This window comes from Magallana gigas, chromosome 4 (genome assembly GCF_963853765.1).
Source record: "Magallana gigas chromosome 4, xbMagGiga1.1, whole genome shotgun sequence".
NCBI lineage: Eukaryota > Metazoa > Mollusca > Bivalvia > Ostreida > Ostreidae > Magallana > Magallana gigas.
The window spans coordinates 16,567,906-16,586,194 of NC_088856.1; the positions used below are offsets into that span (position 1 = coordinate 16,567,906).

The window sequence follows — 18,289 nt, forward strand, 5'->3', positions numbered from 1 at the left end:
AGTTTTTCTACATGTTCGTTTCATTGTGGAAGCAAACTCATTGCTTCCCCCCCCCCTCCTCCTCCTCCCGCCCCGCTGACAGGAGCTCGCGCTGTATTTTTGTTTTTTTGATTGGCGAAACGACATCAAGATCTGTCGAAAATCATTTTTGGTGGCTTCTTCCTATGTGTAACATTTTGTTTCACTTTCCCACCCGTTTGTTTATTCGGTCAGTCTGTGTTAATTCAATCGCCACGTGCGACCGAGAATCTTGTGTCGCTTCAGCGCACACAGTTCAGAACATATATAGCCCTGGGTCATCAATTGCTATGTTAATTGAGTAACAATTGGAATGATGCTTTTACTACATAAAATAATAAATAAAAAAAAAATCATCCAGAAAAAATGTTACCGTAACTCAATAGTCAATACCAAAAATAAAATCCGTATGAATACAAACTGAAATCGGGTTTTCAGTATTCGGCGGGATTTGATATTTGTTCTAACATTAGTATTTTAATTGGTTTCAGAGAATACGATGTAAAAATACAAACAGTAAATAAATCTGATGTTATTTACATTGAAACTGTGGAAAAATATTTAAAATTAAATTAGTCACATTCGTTAGATGTTATACAAACATCCGATAATTTTTTCCTATGTCGTATCATTCGCGTAAATAAATATGTTCTGTACATATTCATGTACCTCAGAAAAAATTCAAATGATTAAAACAAAAAAGAAAGTTGTAATTACTATTTCGGATTTTTTTTCCAAAGTAATATAACATTGTATTGAAAAGAACAAGAAATAAAAATGATTTAAATTTTTGATTCAATCTTCGTATATATTACCGGCGCTCCTTACATGTACATGTATTACGGCGTATAGTGTATAGATTATCATGATCTATTTGAATTAAGTACCATACGTAAAGATTCCAATAATAATTAATTGCATAACTGTGTACATTGTAGGCCAATCCCTGTGCGTTAATTACTTCTAAGACCTCTTGTTTTCCGTTAACAGTGGTTTAAATAATTAAAATAATTACTTGTAAAAATATCTATAATCGGGATTCCAAAGAACTTACTTCCCGCAATTCCTAGAAATGATCAGTATGTTTTCTTTCTATGTTTACATTTAATTTTGTTCAAATAATTAATAAATTTTCTATCATTTAAATTGTGTGCTTCAACAAATACTGATTCCGATAACCTTGAAGTCATTAGTTTTTCCATTGGCTATTGACAAAAAAAGAGACGCTTGACCATCCAATGAAAACAAATACACAGAGTTTGATTGACAGGTTCAGCCAGGTGCAGGTCTCACCCGATATCCAAGGTTATGTGTGCCGCTTATACAAAGCCGAATGGTCTTAGTAAGAGTTATCGATGTAAATAAATATAAAAAAATACAAGCTTATCAAAACATGCTCGTGTAAGTTAAAGTTGATTAACTAAAGGCTTGTTCCAACAGAAATCATGTTTTGCTAATTGTATTTAATATTTTTTATGTATAGCGAATTTTAATATTGTACAGTCATTTTACCGGTAACGAATCAGTATGCGGTTTCGTCGTGCATGCAACTATTATTATCGGAATTCCAAATGGTTTTATTTTATGTTTAAATCGCGTTTCTTTGTCCTTCTAAACTGTAGTATCAAACTTCCGAAAATATAAAGGAAGTAATTTCAACACCCCCTCCATTTTCCTAGTTTCGAATTCGTTTCCCAGTATCGAATTAAGCGCCCTTTATCACCTCTGACCGAATATTTTGAGGCGAATTAATTTCAAAAATTACTAGAGGTACATGTTAATGGACTTATATATGAAGAATGAAAAACAATTGTGGGAATATGTCTTTTAAACAAATAATATGATCGTTATTTTTATCATACCGTTTTCCCGTCAAATTAAAACTGGACTTGAACAGTTTTCATTTGCGTTACTTTGTAATATTGAATTTTCATAAAAACACTTTATAATAGTAATTGATGATAAGTAGTTGCCATTTTCCTTTGTTTTTCCCGTATATCTATCAATATATGCAGCCAAATAATACTTCTGTCGCAATGAACCGAAACCAGGAAAACTACACGTGGTTCTATTTGAAGTCGTAATTTCATTCAAAGCTCCATTATTATTTGATATGATGCATTAACTTTTGAAATGAATTATATTTACTTATTATCCACTAAATAGGGATCAATAACAAACTTATTTTCATAGTTAGGTTTAATTGTTTTCACACTTTCGTTTTTTCTGCTTTGATCTTCCGGCAGCTCATATCTGGGTCAGTTTAATTTGTAAACAATTCGGTAAATAATCGTGCAAATGGCAAACAACTTAATTTAAACATATTTTATTGAGTAATCAAATGGATTAGGCAACAGGCAAAGCCTATATAAATCCTCTCCAAAATACAAAGTGGCAAACAACTTTGCACTGATAGAATATTTATTTTTGTTTTATAATTACCTAGCTAGGATTTTTTAAAACCTCAACTTCGTCTTCCACTAGTAATTTTTCTAAATATTATTCGATACTGGCAAATATTCGTTACCGGTAAAACGACTGGACCAGTACTGAAACATCGTATAAAAACGTTATATATACATGTACTCTGTAACTAGTCGTCTTTTAATACATATATACCTTTCTTTTGTTTGTTAAAAATAAATTCAATTTTGTAAAAAGATAAGTATATCATTTCCTCTAGATTTTTTTTCATGTAAATACCTACAAAAGAGTTTTGCCAATTACAAACAGTTTAAAGTACATGTAATGTAAAACACGGGCGCCATTTTGAAACAAATTGTCAGAGAGTTCCGAATGAAATCTGATGAACGTTTCACATAGTTCTCGCACGCTTTGTCCGAAACTCTGCACACTTTGCCCGAAACGCTAAACGGTTTACACGAAACGCTTCACGATTCACACGAAACGCTAAACGGTTAACACGAAACGTTTCTTGCACGTAAGTCGCACGCTTTTTCGGTATAGTAGTACGTTTCAGGGTCTGTAAATTTGTCAGCACGCAACAATTCTAAATTGTACATTGTTTTTAAAAATTAAGAAATATTTAAATAAAGAAATTATCTTAGAGAAAAGGTTACGTGTTTTGTAAACGGGTTCGGTTTTTAAAAAAAAACCACAATTCCTGACATGACCGATGAGTACATACTGTTTACAACAATGCTTGCTACCCTCTGAAAATTTAACTCGCCATTAAATATCTCATTTTTTAAATAATGTTTGTTACGATTACATAAACTGTGTGCGACAAATAGTTTTCCTAAAACATTTTCTTATTTTCTTTTCCAATACACGATTTATATACAGGCTTTCAATCACAAAACGTTTTTATAACAAAAGCAGAACTGAAAGTTTAGTAATTATAATCGTTTGACACCACATCACATATATTTTCAACTCGCAGCAACAACGGAAGACCTACTCGTGGCTTTGCCACGAGCTCTGCTCTAGTTTTTTTTTTTGTTTCCTAGACGCGAACTTTGAGGCTTCATATCTTGCTCATTTCTAAACGGTTTTTGCTCAAATTTTCAGGGCTAATGTACTTTACAAAACACTATCTTAAGCAATTCATAAAATGTAGAATTCCCTTTCCGTTAAAGAGTTATTCCCCTTTTAAATTTTTTTAGGGCCTTTTGTTTCCAGACAAAGGCTCCGAGACTATGATAGCAGGGAATGGGAATCCAACGAATTTGAATAACAGAGACATTGTAGTTGTGCACATCTGTTTATGTTTTTAGATTACGTTTTTTATTTAGGAAAAGGTAGGGGGTCAAAAAACAGGATTTAAAAAAGTGCAAAAATTTAGACATGTTTTCCTTTATATCTTTTGAACGAAAAAAATTTTGTAAAGACATGTAGAATAAAAGTTGTGCAAAATAACAAGGGCTTTCATTTGACACCAATAAAAAGGGGCTGGCCCCTTAAATTAAGGGCCAATGGCCCCTAAAAAATTTTGCTTAATAACTCAAAAACGGTTAGGATTTTGATATGGCTGTCGCTGGAAAAGTTGTTTGTTGGGATCTCATGAAGGTCGTTTCAATGTTATTTTGTAAGTGGTTTGTGTAGTATGAGTGTAAAAAGCTTTACATGTTAGCATGTACCTGTTTTTATTTGACAAGTTAACGAAAGACTTTGTGCGTACAACTGGCATGAAGTTACCGCAGAAAGTATGCTGGTTTATACAGGAGGCATTAATTCATAAGAATTTTTTTTTTAGAATACATGCTTTTTTTTAGGAGTTTAAGTCGTTGTTAAGTTCTTATAGTGCACAATCCTTAAAAACGGGAATTGGAAAACAAAACATTCTTTTTCTTTTCTAGTAAAACACAAAATATGGAATGAAAAAATATATGCATTACCTTTTTAATATAAACATCATGCATTCAAAATCTGCCTTGAATCAGAGCTGTGTGTGTACCATTACGTAAGCTCTCCCTCGCCCGCGGCCGAGAAAGTCGGTCACCGTGGTCGCGGCTGGACTACCTAGCGGTCAGTGGTTATCTAATACACGAGAGTTGCGTCTCTCATATATGAATTTATTTAGCCGCGAACTCAAGAATTGTTTTAGTTTTGATTACACAAAATCTTTTGTGGATTAAACGATTGGATGTCAAGTAAGAAATACATGTAGTTCATTTAATTAATAAAAGCAATGTCATTCTCTAAAGCAATAATAGACATAGATCAATTGTGGGTTTTTAGTTTAAAATAAAGAACTTCTATTTGATAGAGTAAGGTCATTATACTGCAAACTTTTCAAATCTTCCTTGGTTCTGAGTTGTGCGTTTCTGTGCGTTGTACCTTTACGTAATCTATCCTTCGCCCACGGCCGAGGAGATCAGCCATGGCTGCATTACCTAGCGGTAAGCGGTTATTTAATACACAAGATTCGCACACCGCGACTTACACTTGCATGCATATGAACGTGTTTGAGTTAATATAGCCGTATATACAAGAACTGTTTTAATTTTATGTTATAAAGGTTTGTCCTGCTTGTATATATTTAATTAAATATTTGAGTGTAAATGAATATTAATGAACGATATTACTCCAGATCGGAAAAATCGTTAGACATAAACTAATGGTTGGTTGGTTTATGTAAACTACTTTAAAAACTGTACAATTAATGTTTTAAATCAACACCCCCCACCCCATCCCCCCTCAAATATTAAACCTTTAAATAATGATCATCCCTCGCACATGGCTGAGGAGATCCGGCGCGAGTGGTTAAGTGATCCGCGGTCGGTTCGTGTTCTTCTACATGTACCTTATGACGCGTTTATGTTTCATATTTTGCACGGACACAACTTTATTTTATTATGTTTTCAACTATTATATTGGTTTAAGATAAAGTTATTTTACTTTTACAGTTGATTAAGCATTGATTTATACGATAGCGTACAAGGTAGTTTAAAAATCAAATCAAATTATAATCAAAGTTCCATGTTACATGTTTGCGGTAGGTGCTAGCACGATAAAGGAATGCCCTGAATTGAGGCATTCGATGATTATTTTAGAAAATATTCACATGAGTTTAAACAACTTTAGATTAGATTCTATCGGTCACATATTAATCACTTCTGTAGTTTCATTGTGGAAGCGAACTCATTGCTGCCCCCCCCCCCCCCCCACTCCTCCCGCCCCGCTGACAGGTGCTCGCGCTGGATTTTTTTTTAATTGGAGAAAAGATATCAAGATCTGTCGAAAAACATTTTTGGTGGTTTCTTCTTATGTGTAACATTTTGTTTCACTTTCCCACCCCTTTGTTTATTCGGCCAGTCTGTGTTAATTCAATTGCCGCATGCGATCGAGAATCTTGTGCCGCTTCAGCGCACACAGCTCAGAACATTTATAGCCCCAGGTCAACAATTGTTATGTAATTGAGTAACAGTTGGAAGGGTGATTTTACTACATAAAATAATAAAATCATAATATAATCTATTTTAATTGAGTACCATGCGTATAGATTCCCATAATAATTAATTTTTTTATTTCCTTTCAATGTTTACATTTAATTTTGTTCATATAATTAATAAATTTTCTATCATTTAAATTGTGTGTTTTATCAAATTCTGATTCCGATTACCTTGAATTCATTAATTTTCCATTGGCTTTTGACAAAAGAGAGACGCCTGACCATCCAATGAAAACAAATACACAGAGTTTGATTGACAGGTTCAGCCAGGTGCAGGTCTCGCCCGATGTCCGAGGTTATGTGTGCTGCTTGTACACAGCCGAATGGTCTCAGTAAGAGTTATCGATGTAAATAGATAATAAAAATACATGCTTATCAAAACATGATCGTGCAAGTTAAAGTTGATTTAGGTTTGTTCCAATAGAAATCATGTTTCGCTAACTGTATTTAATATTTTTTATGTATAGCGAATTTTAATATTGTTTCAGTACTGAAACATCGCATGAAAACGTTAAATATACATGTACTCTGTAACTAGTCGTCTTTTAATACATATACCTTTCTTTTGTTTGTTAAAAATTCGTTCAATTTTGTTAAAGTAATGTAAAACATGTAAAACACGCGCGCCATTTTGAAACAATTAACTTGTCAGAGGGTTCCGAATGAAATCTGATGAACGTTTCAAACGGTTCTCGCACGCTTTGCTCGAAACGATTTACACGCTTTGCCCGAAACGCTAAACGGTTTACATGAAACTCTAAAAGGTTTACACGAAACGTTTCTCGCACGTTGGCCGCACGCTTTTTTGGTGTAGTAGTACGTTTTAGGGTCTGTAAATTTTGTCAGCACGCAATTCTAAACTTGCACATAGTCTTCTAAAATTTAGAAATATTTTAATATAGAAGTTATCTTTGAGAAAAGTTTACGTGTTTTGTAGGCGAGTTCAGTTTAAAAAAGAAATACAATTCCTGACATGAATCATGAGTACATACTGTTTAATGTTTATAACAATGCTTGCTACCCTTTGAAAATTTAACTCGCCATTAAACATGATCTCATTTTTTAAACAATGTTTGAAACGATTACATAAACTCTGCTCGACAAATAGTTTTCCTAAAATATTTTCTTCCTTTCTTTTTTCAAAACACGTTTAATATACATACTTTCAATTACAACACATTTTTATAACAAAAGCAGAACTGAAAGTATAGTCATTATAATCGTAACATATATTTTCAACTCGCAGCAACAACGGAAGACCTACTCGGGGCTTTGCCACGAGCTCTGCTCTAGTTTCCTCTATTTTTCTATTGCACATTTTATTCGCAGTCTTTAATTTCCAATCGCTATACTCTAAATGTCCATCACGTGATACAGCTATATCACTTGCTAACCTGTTTGATATTGTTGCGATTGTATTTGTACATTTCCCATCACTATCAAAACATTTCATTTCACCCACTGCAGCACAAGTCCATATCTGATCATCATTGAAAACGGAAACACCGCGGATATATTTACACTCGGTGTTAAAGATTTTGATGACCATGGGTGTTTCAAAAAATTCTTTTTGTGATCCATCGGCTCTCTTAATTGTGAAGCCATAAATATCGGTTGCAGTATCAAAAGATTTTATTTCTCTAATTTGATCAATTGGAATCGATTTTGTAAACATTTCTGGCATTGTGACATGAATTTTGGGTGGAAACTTAGAAAATTTTTTGTATGTTGACCTGTATTCAATAACCGATGACACATTTTTTGATTCTTCAAGCTTCTTCAAATCTAAAATATTTTCTTGTATCAAAAGTTTTATGTCCTTGATTTCATTCAAATGTTTCTCCAGAACGTCTAGGTGTTTTACTTTTATCTCGTTCAATTCATTTTTTATTCTGGCGATAACGTCGTCAATTTCTTTGTGCCATTCTTCGCCTTGATTTGATATCATTGTCGTAAATCTTTGGTACTCACCATCGAGGATGGCAATTTGATTTTTCAGACTGTCTGAAATGTCTTCATATGAAGGAAAAATGTAGAGCTCTAATTGTTTAGTATCCTTTTCTATCTCCGTTCTTTTCTTTGTATACAACTGTTCCAGAACAATGAAATCATGTAACGTGTGTTTTTCAGATGCAGAACATATAGTACAAATAAACATATTACAATGCTTACACTGCAATTCACACGTTTTGTGGTGGTGTTCTGTGCATTTTGGATAAATCACTGTAGATCTGCGTTGCTGAATTGGGACTATTTTATGATCGTCGTATTCATCAGAGATGTGACTTCCTATACAACGCATGCAGAGATTTACACAACAAAAGTCGCAGTAGCTTTGCACTTTGTTAGTATCGCAAAGATGACATCGGATGTCGTCCTTGATGCTGTTCAGGGGATCCATCTAAGTATATGATAATATATCAAATAACTGTTCGATATCCCATTTAATTATACTCAATCAAAGAATGCCGATCCGGAGGCCACGTACGTCTTAAGTCGAAATCAACGGTCTTTTTTACTAAAATCTGAAAAATTTTCACAAATACTTGAGTTTGACTCAAGAAAGTGTTCCACGAAAAAAGAGTTTCACTCAAGTTGAGACATGTCTTGAGTATTTCTCAAAATATCTGAGAATGCTAAGCACTTGTCTTAAGCGTTTAACTCAGCACCCAAAATAGCTGACAGACGTATCCTTCTACATGTGTGGAATATAATGCGAGTTCCGAGGCGAACGGTGCAAGATCGAAGCAATCTGTTGGAGATTTTGTCCGAGGATGAAAGATTCCAGAGATATCGGTTTGGATCCGCCACGGTCTTCTTTATTTGTGGCTTTGTTTCGGACACCAGACACAACGAAGCTGTCCTTTACCACCCCTTCCAAAAGAGTTGGCATCTGTGCGGTTTTATGACACTGGATCTTAATATCAGCTGATTGGAGATTCCCTTTGTTTATCCAAATCAGCAGTATGAGCCTTAAGTTACCTCCGTTTATCTTCTTTATCTGCAAGTTTAATTAAAGGGACTTGGACACGATTTGACTTAAAATATAGAAGTTTATAATGCTATGTCAAAATTTGAAAGTCAAATATCAAGTTATAAGCAAGATACAGAGTTCATAATTCTTTGTTTTGTAAACAAAGCTCAAATATTGTCATTTTTTTTTTACATGTGTGTTGTATTGGTGTAAGTTTCAATCAAATGTATCTTTCTTTGTTAACAACAGTATTTATGAAGATATTGAATTAGTTTAAATTGTTTTTACATATCATTTTGTCTAAGAAATTGTAATTCTCTACATTACATTTTTTGTAAACAACTATAAGACTCGAGCTTTGTTTACATAACAATCAATTCTTACCTCTGCTTCTCGCTTGTTACTTGACTTTAACATTCAATATTTTGGTCAACCATTTAAAATGCACCAGTAAACCATTTTATACATAAAGAATAAATATAAAACAAATTTTAATCTCAAATCGTGTCCTTTTAAGTTTCCGTAACAAAACGACATTACATCAATTTTATCAATAGCTGGTAATTAATCACATTAATTAAATTAAACTTATTCCATCAACACAGAAATTATATCTTACCAGCGTTTGAAGTCGTTTAGAGCGAGCGTCTTGTGTTTTTCTTTTTCCAAGAGAGGTTACTCTAAATGTAAAGTATGACAAGGCCGTAGAATAATTATTAAACATTTTTATTTAGGCTATTAAAATGATAAATATCATACATCAGTAACATAGATATATTTCAAACGACGACTGAACGTTATTTATAGAGAGGACGACATGTACCTACTGATATTGTAGTCTTTTACATTTAGCGCTAGCCTTATTGGCATATTTTGTAAAATTGAATGTTAGATGAATAAAGTACGAAAGACGAATTAGGCTACATAAAATATATTTTTATCTCTCGTAATTAAGAGAAAAGATGTCGTTATAACGACTTAATCATCTTGTTATTACGAAAAAAAGATCTTATTATAACGAGTTCATGATATGGTTATTACGAGTCCATTATCTCCTTATTACGAGTTCATTATCTCGTTATTACGACAATAGATCTATAAAAATAGTGTGTTTTATTGTTCTACATGTACTCTGAGTCTCTTTATGTAAAAGTGACGAGCATATGTTTAGAAATACATTAAATTAGTGAAAACAATTTAGAAGAAGGAGCAAAGCAGATTGATAAATAAATTATTTGACTTATTTATTATTATACGAATGAAAATTTCTTTTCAAAATCCATAATGTTAATATAAAAAAAATTCAATATAGATTGTGTATAAATATTAAAACATAAACCGGGGTAAATCTGGTATATTCAAGATTAAAACTATAAAGTTATTTATGACTAGGATTGTAATATCCGATACTTTATGATCCGTCTTTGCCGGAAGTTATTCTGTATCATTGTACCACCAGAACAGCAGAACAATAAAATATATGAAACACTACATTGGCGACGAGGATCGAGGATTAATCCTAAAGACAGAAAAGCACTGCATTAACGCCGTCATGAACCGTCGACTACAATAAAGGTATGACACACAATCCTACTTTCCCGGAATTGACAAAATGACAAAACAAATGTTGGAAAAAGGTGGAAAAAATAAACTGCCCGGCTAAAATCTTTTTTCTAGAAAAGAAAATCAAAGATGATACAAGAAAATGAGCACTTCTCCTACATTACGTTGGAGAGCATACACATGACAGATATGAAGCAAATAAATCAGACCAAGAACCTGACGATAACAATAGATATGAAACAGCAATAACAAAATGCAGGGTTTTACGTAAACTTTATCTGTGAGACTTCTGTACCAAGGGCAAAGCCACTTGATAAAATAAAGTCAGCCGCTCTAATGGACAAAACAATCCAGAGAGCCATTAAGTTTACCAGAAACGGACAGTGGCATAAAATCAACCATATTCAAGCTGATGAAGACAATGACATGGTATAGCTCAGTACTCTTCGAAGTCTACGAGATGAACTCACAGTTCATACTGACAAAACTTTGTTGCGATGAAATCGAATAGTGATACTGAGAAATCTCAGGAACCGAGCCATTGGAATCGCACACGAAGGACATCAAGGAATCAAGAAAAACAAAGTAATTTATCCGTTCCAAAATCTGGTTTCCAAACATTAACGAGGAATTTGAAAGAATTATTGGAAGATGTGTTGCATGCCAGGCTATGAGAAAACCTGTCATACAGCGAGAACCACTAAAAATAAGCCCCCTTCCGAACGGACCGTGGGAACGACTTAGTGCAGACCTTTGTGGTCCTGTTTTATTTTGTCTACATCGATCTGAAAGATCCCACCAACTCATTCTTCTGATAACAATGAATATTTTTCTAGATCATTAAACCGCTATAATTTGTGTGGAATGTGTCTGAATAATCAAAACTAGTTGAAAAGATTAACGGAATGTTTCACAATCAGATGAACATTAAACAAAAACGATACTGTTTTAAACTTTATCATTGTTTAAAGTTACTGTAGACTGCATAAAATTAGACATATGTATCACCCATTATCAAAATATATGCGACTTAATAAAGATCAAACATTTACTGTGTAACGAACGTAAAGTAAAATAAAATGTTCTTTCGTTTTGATTGATTGTAAATGATAAGCAACTTTGTACACTTCATATAAAAAAATGAATTTTTAAAGGTGTACTTAATGTCAGTAAATATATTGCGTATCTTGCAAATTATAGAAGGACACATAATATATATTTTGAAGTATTGCTTACCTTCAACTCCTAATTGTCACTTGAACAATTTACCGGAACCTTTTTTTACGGAAGCGTATAGGTGTCTACACTTTATGTCTTATAATATTGTTATACCTTTTAACGTCTTACTAGCATAAACAAGTGCGGCTTCTTATTTTTACAATAACAGATTTGAGATGACTGAGGTGGTTTAAATCCTTTCATTGTAATTGATAAGTTCTCTAGCTTACTGTTTTAAGAACCTAACAAAATATGGAGTTAAAAACAATAATATTACAATCAGTTAAGTAATTCTGAGTAAGAAATTAACATACATGAACAAGAGGCCTGCAGAATCAAAGCAAGGTTCGAAATCAAAATTTATACTTATTTGGTAATATCTTGATTCTCACATTTCTAAATGAAATGATTCCAAGATTGATTACCCTGGTTCCCGGACCTAAAGCATCCGGTTACCTAGCTTATTCATTGTCTCAGGGTCCACGCAATGATTTCAATTTGAGATGTGTTTTCCTATAAATGGCGACCTACAGAGCTTGACAGCAACAATAACTCTTTACAACGCTATTCTAACAAAGGTCACATCATACCACGTTCTGGTCACTTTGGCAACGATCAATCTAAATAACAAAAAGCAAAATTCAGTGATGCAACATTACAATTTTATGCAGAATTGAATTGGCACTTATGCACCCTCGTAAAATTGCTGAACAATACCTGTTGGTACCTGAGACAGAAATAGATATTACCAGGGAAAACCGATTTGTCCTGACTTGCGTTTTGTAATAGTGGTGAACAGTTATTTATTTTTATACATTATATTCATCTTTAAGTTTTCATACATTTCAAAATACGTTTGTTATTTTTGTCTATATTCATTGGACAGATGCGATGAACATTTATGAACTTATTCATTTGAACTGTTTTGAAATTTCTGGAAGGGAGCGTATGACTTTAGTCATTCTCCATCCCCTCCTGTAAAATGTATGTTAGTACAAAATCCCATATATTCTATGTTTCAGACTAAACTACATTTGACATTTTGTTATATCTTTTCCTATGATAAAAGACCCTGTCACGTGGAAAAATGGTCTTTTTATATGTTATTAACAGTAATCCAGACATATTTGATTTTGAAATGTAAAGCTTGAAAACAAAATCAGCCAGTGTTTAAATACTTGAAGTTTTTCAGACATCTACACATTGGTTGTTAAAAAAGATAAAAAGCAACACGTTCAATGTTTAAAAACTACAGTTCATTCGTTTTCCACCTATTGAGACATATATGCACTCGGCAACATCAAGTTTTCATTTTAATCAAAACAAAAGCGGAGAAAATAATAAATGATAAGACTTTACTGGTACGCAACCAGTAACATGGTTAGTATTAAATACCATTGAAATATAAAAGGATAGATGATGAAATGTATTAGAAAGATCTATCTTTTTAACGCTTATTTAAAAACAATTTTTTCCATCTTTAATCTAAATACTATAACTATCTAAAATATGATTTAAAACCGCTCATTTATAGTCGTACAAGGGACCGTAGTTTATTTGTTATAACAATGACCCTATTTCATCAAAGTAATCCCCTTCAGCATTCGGTGGTTATTCTACTGAGTAAACATTCAGAAAATCAGTAAAAATACATAAACTTATGCAGTATCGCAAAAAACCCTAACAGGTTTAAAATAATCAAATTGATATTTTCCTCTCTTAATCGATTATAGTTCAAGCAGTTTTGAAATGACAAGCCAGAAATAGACATGATCGAGTTAAACAATGCTTGCGCATGAGTACCCACATTAGTTTTACTTTTAAAAGCTGCTTTCAAATGTATTGCTTAGCTAATTAAATGTCAGCTTTAGCCTATAAGTTTAACTTCGTTTAATACGAAAAATTCAAAGAAAACTTCATATGGTATGATACAAAAGAAAATTAAATAACCCACTCATGCAGGTTATGTTATGTTATGTTATGTTAAGTACAAAAAACACCCTTCAAAAAAGCATTATTAGTTTAAATTTTTAGAATAAGAAAACTAATAAAAATACTACGAGAAGGATTTACATGCAAATCATAATGAAAATGTAAAACTATCTTTAATTTGATCTTGCATTTGCACGAAATGTAGTGCCTGGTGATGTAAATCAACAATTACAGAGGTCAAATCAAGTTTCAGGGGACGACAACTGCTTGTACAATTATGTTACATATGTACCATCTATTAAGTAGATAAATTAATTATCCCATTTTGTCACACCCGATCAATTGGACCTTTCTTTAACAAGGCAATCGATAGAATATCAAAATTGAAAAATGGTTCAAAATTAGAACTTCAGATAAAAAAAACTAAAATAAAAAATTCCATTTTTATGATGGCTTCTTGTAATTTGTCTGAATTATTTTCGTTTATCAAGTGACCTTCTTTATTGAACATAAACTCACGATCTCCTTGCTTAAGACTTATTTTTATTAAAGGGTACCTGCAGCCCAGCCGATGTGAAATTTATGTCAAAGAGTTTATTTACCAAAATTAAATGCAAAAAACCGCATCGATATGGATGCTAAAATAACGGAGTTACGCCGCTTCAAAGTGGCTATTTTTACCTTCGAATTTTCAGCCAAAATGATTGATATAGGTCTGATGTTCTGACGTATCTAGTTATTCTAAGTATTGTAGATTTAGAAATTTGTATCCGTATATTTCATTACAGTCAGATTTCTTTTTAAAGGTATTCTCGTCGCCTTTTTACCGATGAATACGATATCTTAAAACGCTTGCATGGGCAGATTTATGTTTATCATTCATTTATTGATTACATAATATCCTTTCACACACGAATGATCCGAGACAATGACACTGGTAAACAGGCAAACTAACGAAGCCACTGCTCTAGACACACGTGTACCTGGGGTATGTATACACATGGTACACGAGTCTGGTGAACAAAGAGAGGGTTTCACACCTCTAGACTGGTAAATCGATTTGTGTATCATTAGCTACTCAATTGTCAATAAACACAGAAAAATAAATAAGACTGTAAGCTGATACATGTGTATAGTCAGTCAATCAGTGATTAAAGAATCATGCATTAGACTATCAAAAAGTAAACTAATGTTCGAAATAAATGCCTTTATTGTTACTTATCTAATAACTTAAATAGTGACCAAATTTATAATTGCAATTCAGCAATTTAAACCTTTTTTTAGTGATCAAGTAATTATTTCGGAGGTAATTACGTTGTTCTTAATTTCTTATTTGATAATGTGCAACTTTCTTTCGAGCGCTATGGTCAGCAATTTAACGCTTTAACTCCAACTAGCTTAAATTGTTATACTGACAGCGAATCATAAAATGAAATCGGAATAAACTTCAACATTTTGACAAAGGGTGTAAATAAATGGGAAATTCCATTATCGTATTTTTAAAAGAATACGAGATAGACTAAATCATGCAGCCATCTTGGACTTTCGCCTGGATCCGTTTATAATCCCGTGTTTGTTTGTTAAAGAATGCATACTATTTTGATTGTTATTGGTTCGATATCAACATAAATGAATAATTGGGCGACATCATTTGTAATTTTATGCTTTATACGAGGAAAAGACCCCGTGTTACCTTTTACGAAATATGTATTATCAATATTACATGTATTAATCAGTTAATAATGTCATGGAAATATTATTAACAAAATATGTTTCTTATAACAATAGTGCTTTGATTAATTGTCATTTTGCTACATATGCTGTGTATTTATAGGCAAAATGTGTTGCACATTTGACTCAATTCATGAAGCAAACAATTTTCCGAATTCGGCATATTCGTTCGATAAAATACGGGTTTAAACTCAAACAACAGTATATCTAGTCATCCAGGTTTGATAAGGAAATAAAACAACAGAAGAAAATGTTCATTTATCGATAAAACAATGCAAGAAAATGAACAGTTTTCATACGATATTCCTGTTTCTCATATAGCGGCGTTGACCCCGTGACATCACAGTTCATCTCGCGCCAAATCGGCTTGATTCAAAACTTGTTCAGATGTGAAATCGGGTTTTCCCCAAATATCTCGAAAACTACTTATGCAATCGCTGTAAAATTTAGAGGATGATGTTTTTACACATAAATCTCCATTATATAAAAAATTAACCGGCACTGCAGGTACCCTTTAAGGCCAGAAGTTTTGCAAATATTCCTCATCAAAACCAAAACGCTTAACAATTAGTAAATAAAAATAAGCAGAGGTACCTTAATGTAGTGTGCTCTGATTTTGTAGCATTTGTAAACTAGTAATCTACAACTGCCATCACATTGGCCAAACCTATGCATTCTAATATATTCTATCCTTTCTAGTCGGTATTCTAAATGTCGGGCTCTTAGATCTATTCAATGTGTAGCCATTTCCATCTATTTTTGTATCAAAAGATTTCAAAGATCCAAACAGGTCAAGAATTTAGTCACTGTTGATTGTCTTGGGATGAAAAGTAGTCATCGACATAGTTACTTTGGGTGGAAGCTGACAGAACTCTTTGTTTCGGGGTCTGTATTCCATTATGTCAGATACGACATTGGATTCCTCTAATTCCCTAAATGCAAGTAAGATTTTCTGAATTGACGTTTCTATCTTCTTGATCTCATCCAAATGTTCAACCAGAATATGTTGGTGCTTCTCTTTAAATCCGCTTATTTTATCCTCCAATTTGTTGACAACTTTGTCAATTTCTTTGTGCCATTCTTCCTGTTTTCTAGACAATTCTGAAGTAAGTTTCTCATACTCTTTATCTAGGTTAGAAATTTGCTTTTCCAGGTTGTTTGCAATGTCCACATATGTTGGACAAATAATCTCTTCTAATTCTTCAATATCCCTTTTAATGTCAATTTTCTTTGTTTTACACTGATCGTCAAGAACTACAAAATCATGGCCTTTAACTTGGTCTGATGCAGAGCATATTGTACAAATAAATTCACTATTCTGCTTACTTTGCAATTCACAGGTTTTGTTTGGATGTGTTTTACATTTTGGATAAATCAAGGTGGATCGGCGTTGCTGGAAGGAGACAATTTTATGTTTGTCGTATCCATCAGAGATGTGTTCACCTATACAGGGCTTACAGAGGTTGAAATGACAGAAGTCACAGTAACTCTGTACAATGTTGTCCTTACAAAGATCACATCGGATGACGTCCTGGATAGTAGACCGGCCTTGATCCATCTATAGTATAATAAAAAAAGATTAAAATGAATCGATTTTTTAATTGATTTATTTTTATGTCGTCAGACGACTTATTTACCTGGTAGCTTGAAATGTTGGATCCTTATCACTCCGACTACCTTGTCACATAATAAGATAAAATAATAATTCCATTCTGTCATAAAACACAGCACAAATTTTTTAATCACAATTTTGCTCAATAGTGTAGACAGAAAGAAAACAAATTTCTACCTTAAAATGATAGTTCAAAAAGGAAAAACCTTGAGTTTGCATATTGACAATTATCAAAGGCAATTCCTAGTCACAAGACGTCTTTTGAATCTTCTTATCTGTACGTTTAACTCGATCATGTGAAGATCAATGTGCTCAGAGATCCAACTGACGCTAACACATTCGGTAAAATCTAGATTTGAATTATCGCCACTCACATTATACATCATGCCATTATTTATTACCTTTGTTATTCGATTAGATGAAAAACAGATTATGGTGTTTTAAACCAAGTGAGGTACGCATATTGGAAGACTGCCCCTTGTGGTTTATAAATGTAAGACAGTCACACTGAAACCTTGCAAATAAATAAACATTTATATGAATAAGGTAGTTGCCCTCCAGGAGAAGTTATGTCCTATCTATTTATAATATGATGATAATTTTTCATAGGTGTCGGAGGTGGTGGATTCCATGGGCTAAATTTTGAGGTATGGCGAAAATGGTTTTCCTTTTTGGGGGGTCAAGATTTCGGATGTGTCTGGCCCTTACCACTTTCGATTTGCTCACGACGCCTATGATATCAAGCCGGGCTCATTGCCTAAGCAATGGCGAGACTAAAGCTTTGCCGGATGACGATCGAACAATTATTGATGAAATCGTTCTTCGCACAAAATTGCCGTTCAATCTTAAAAGGGAACGTACAGAGAGTATATGTAAGTTAACATCTGATATGTTTAATACAATCCATTGTAATCTAGATCTGTGAAGCACTCTGAATACTTTGAATTTGCAATGGGATGTTGCTGAGCGGCGGTACACATTGTTTACACCTTATATACTTAAATCATATTATAATTAGAGATCCCCGTTAGCTAAGTGTACAGATTGGGTAGGAATTATTTTAAGAGTGTATATAAATAAAAGTTAATCTATGTTCGGATTAATAATAACCACATCAAATTATCGCGGATGTCTATACTTTGAGTACTTTGATTAAGATCACATTTGAAATTCAGGTATAATATCAATTTTAATGTTAACAATTCCAAGGAATTCAGTCAAAACTGAATAATAACTGTACAGACAATGAATTTGAATAATCAATAAAGGACTATATATGGTTTGAGCCTAAAATGGCCCCCTAAAATGAACATTGTCATTTTACTGT

General features: G+C 33.0%; 2 long non-coding RNA genes across 2 annotated transcripts; one reads left to right on the forward strand and one right to left on the reverse strand.

The window, feature by feature from the left end:
• Positions 1-3,477: 3,477 nt before the first annotated feature.
• LOC136274499 (uncharacterized) lies at positions 3,478-6,477 on the forward strand. The gene is made up of 2 exons (XR_010712882.1): positions 3,478-4,631; positions 6,142-6,477. It is a non-coding gene; the product is annotated as an uncharacterized lncRNA (long non-coding RNA).
• A 433-nt stretch (positions 6,478-6,910) lies between these two features.
• Positions 6,911-9,722, reverse strand: LOC117683026 (uncharacterized). Its single transcript, XR_010712883.1, has 2 exons — positions 9,526-9,722; positions 6,911-8,933 (listed from the first exon to the last, which is right to left on the reverse strand). It is a non-coding gene; the product is annotated as an uncharacterized lncRNA (long non-coding RNA).
• Between the last annotated feature and the right edge of the window lie 8,567 nt (positions 9,723-18,289).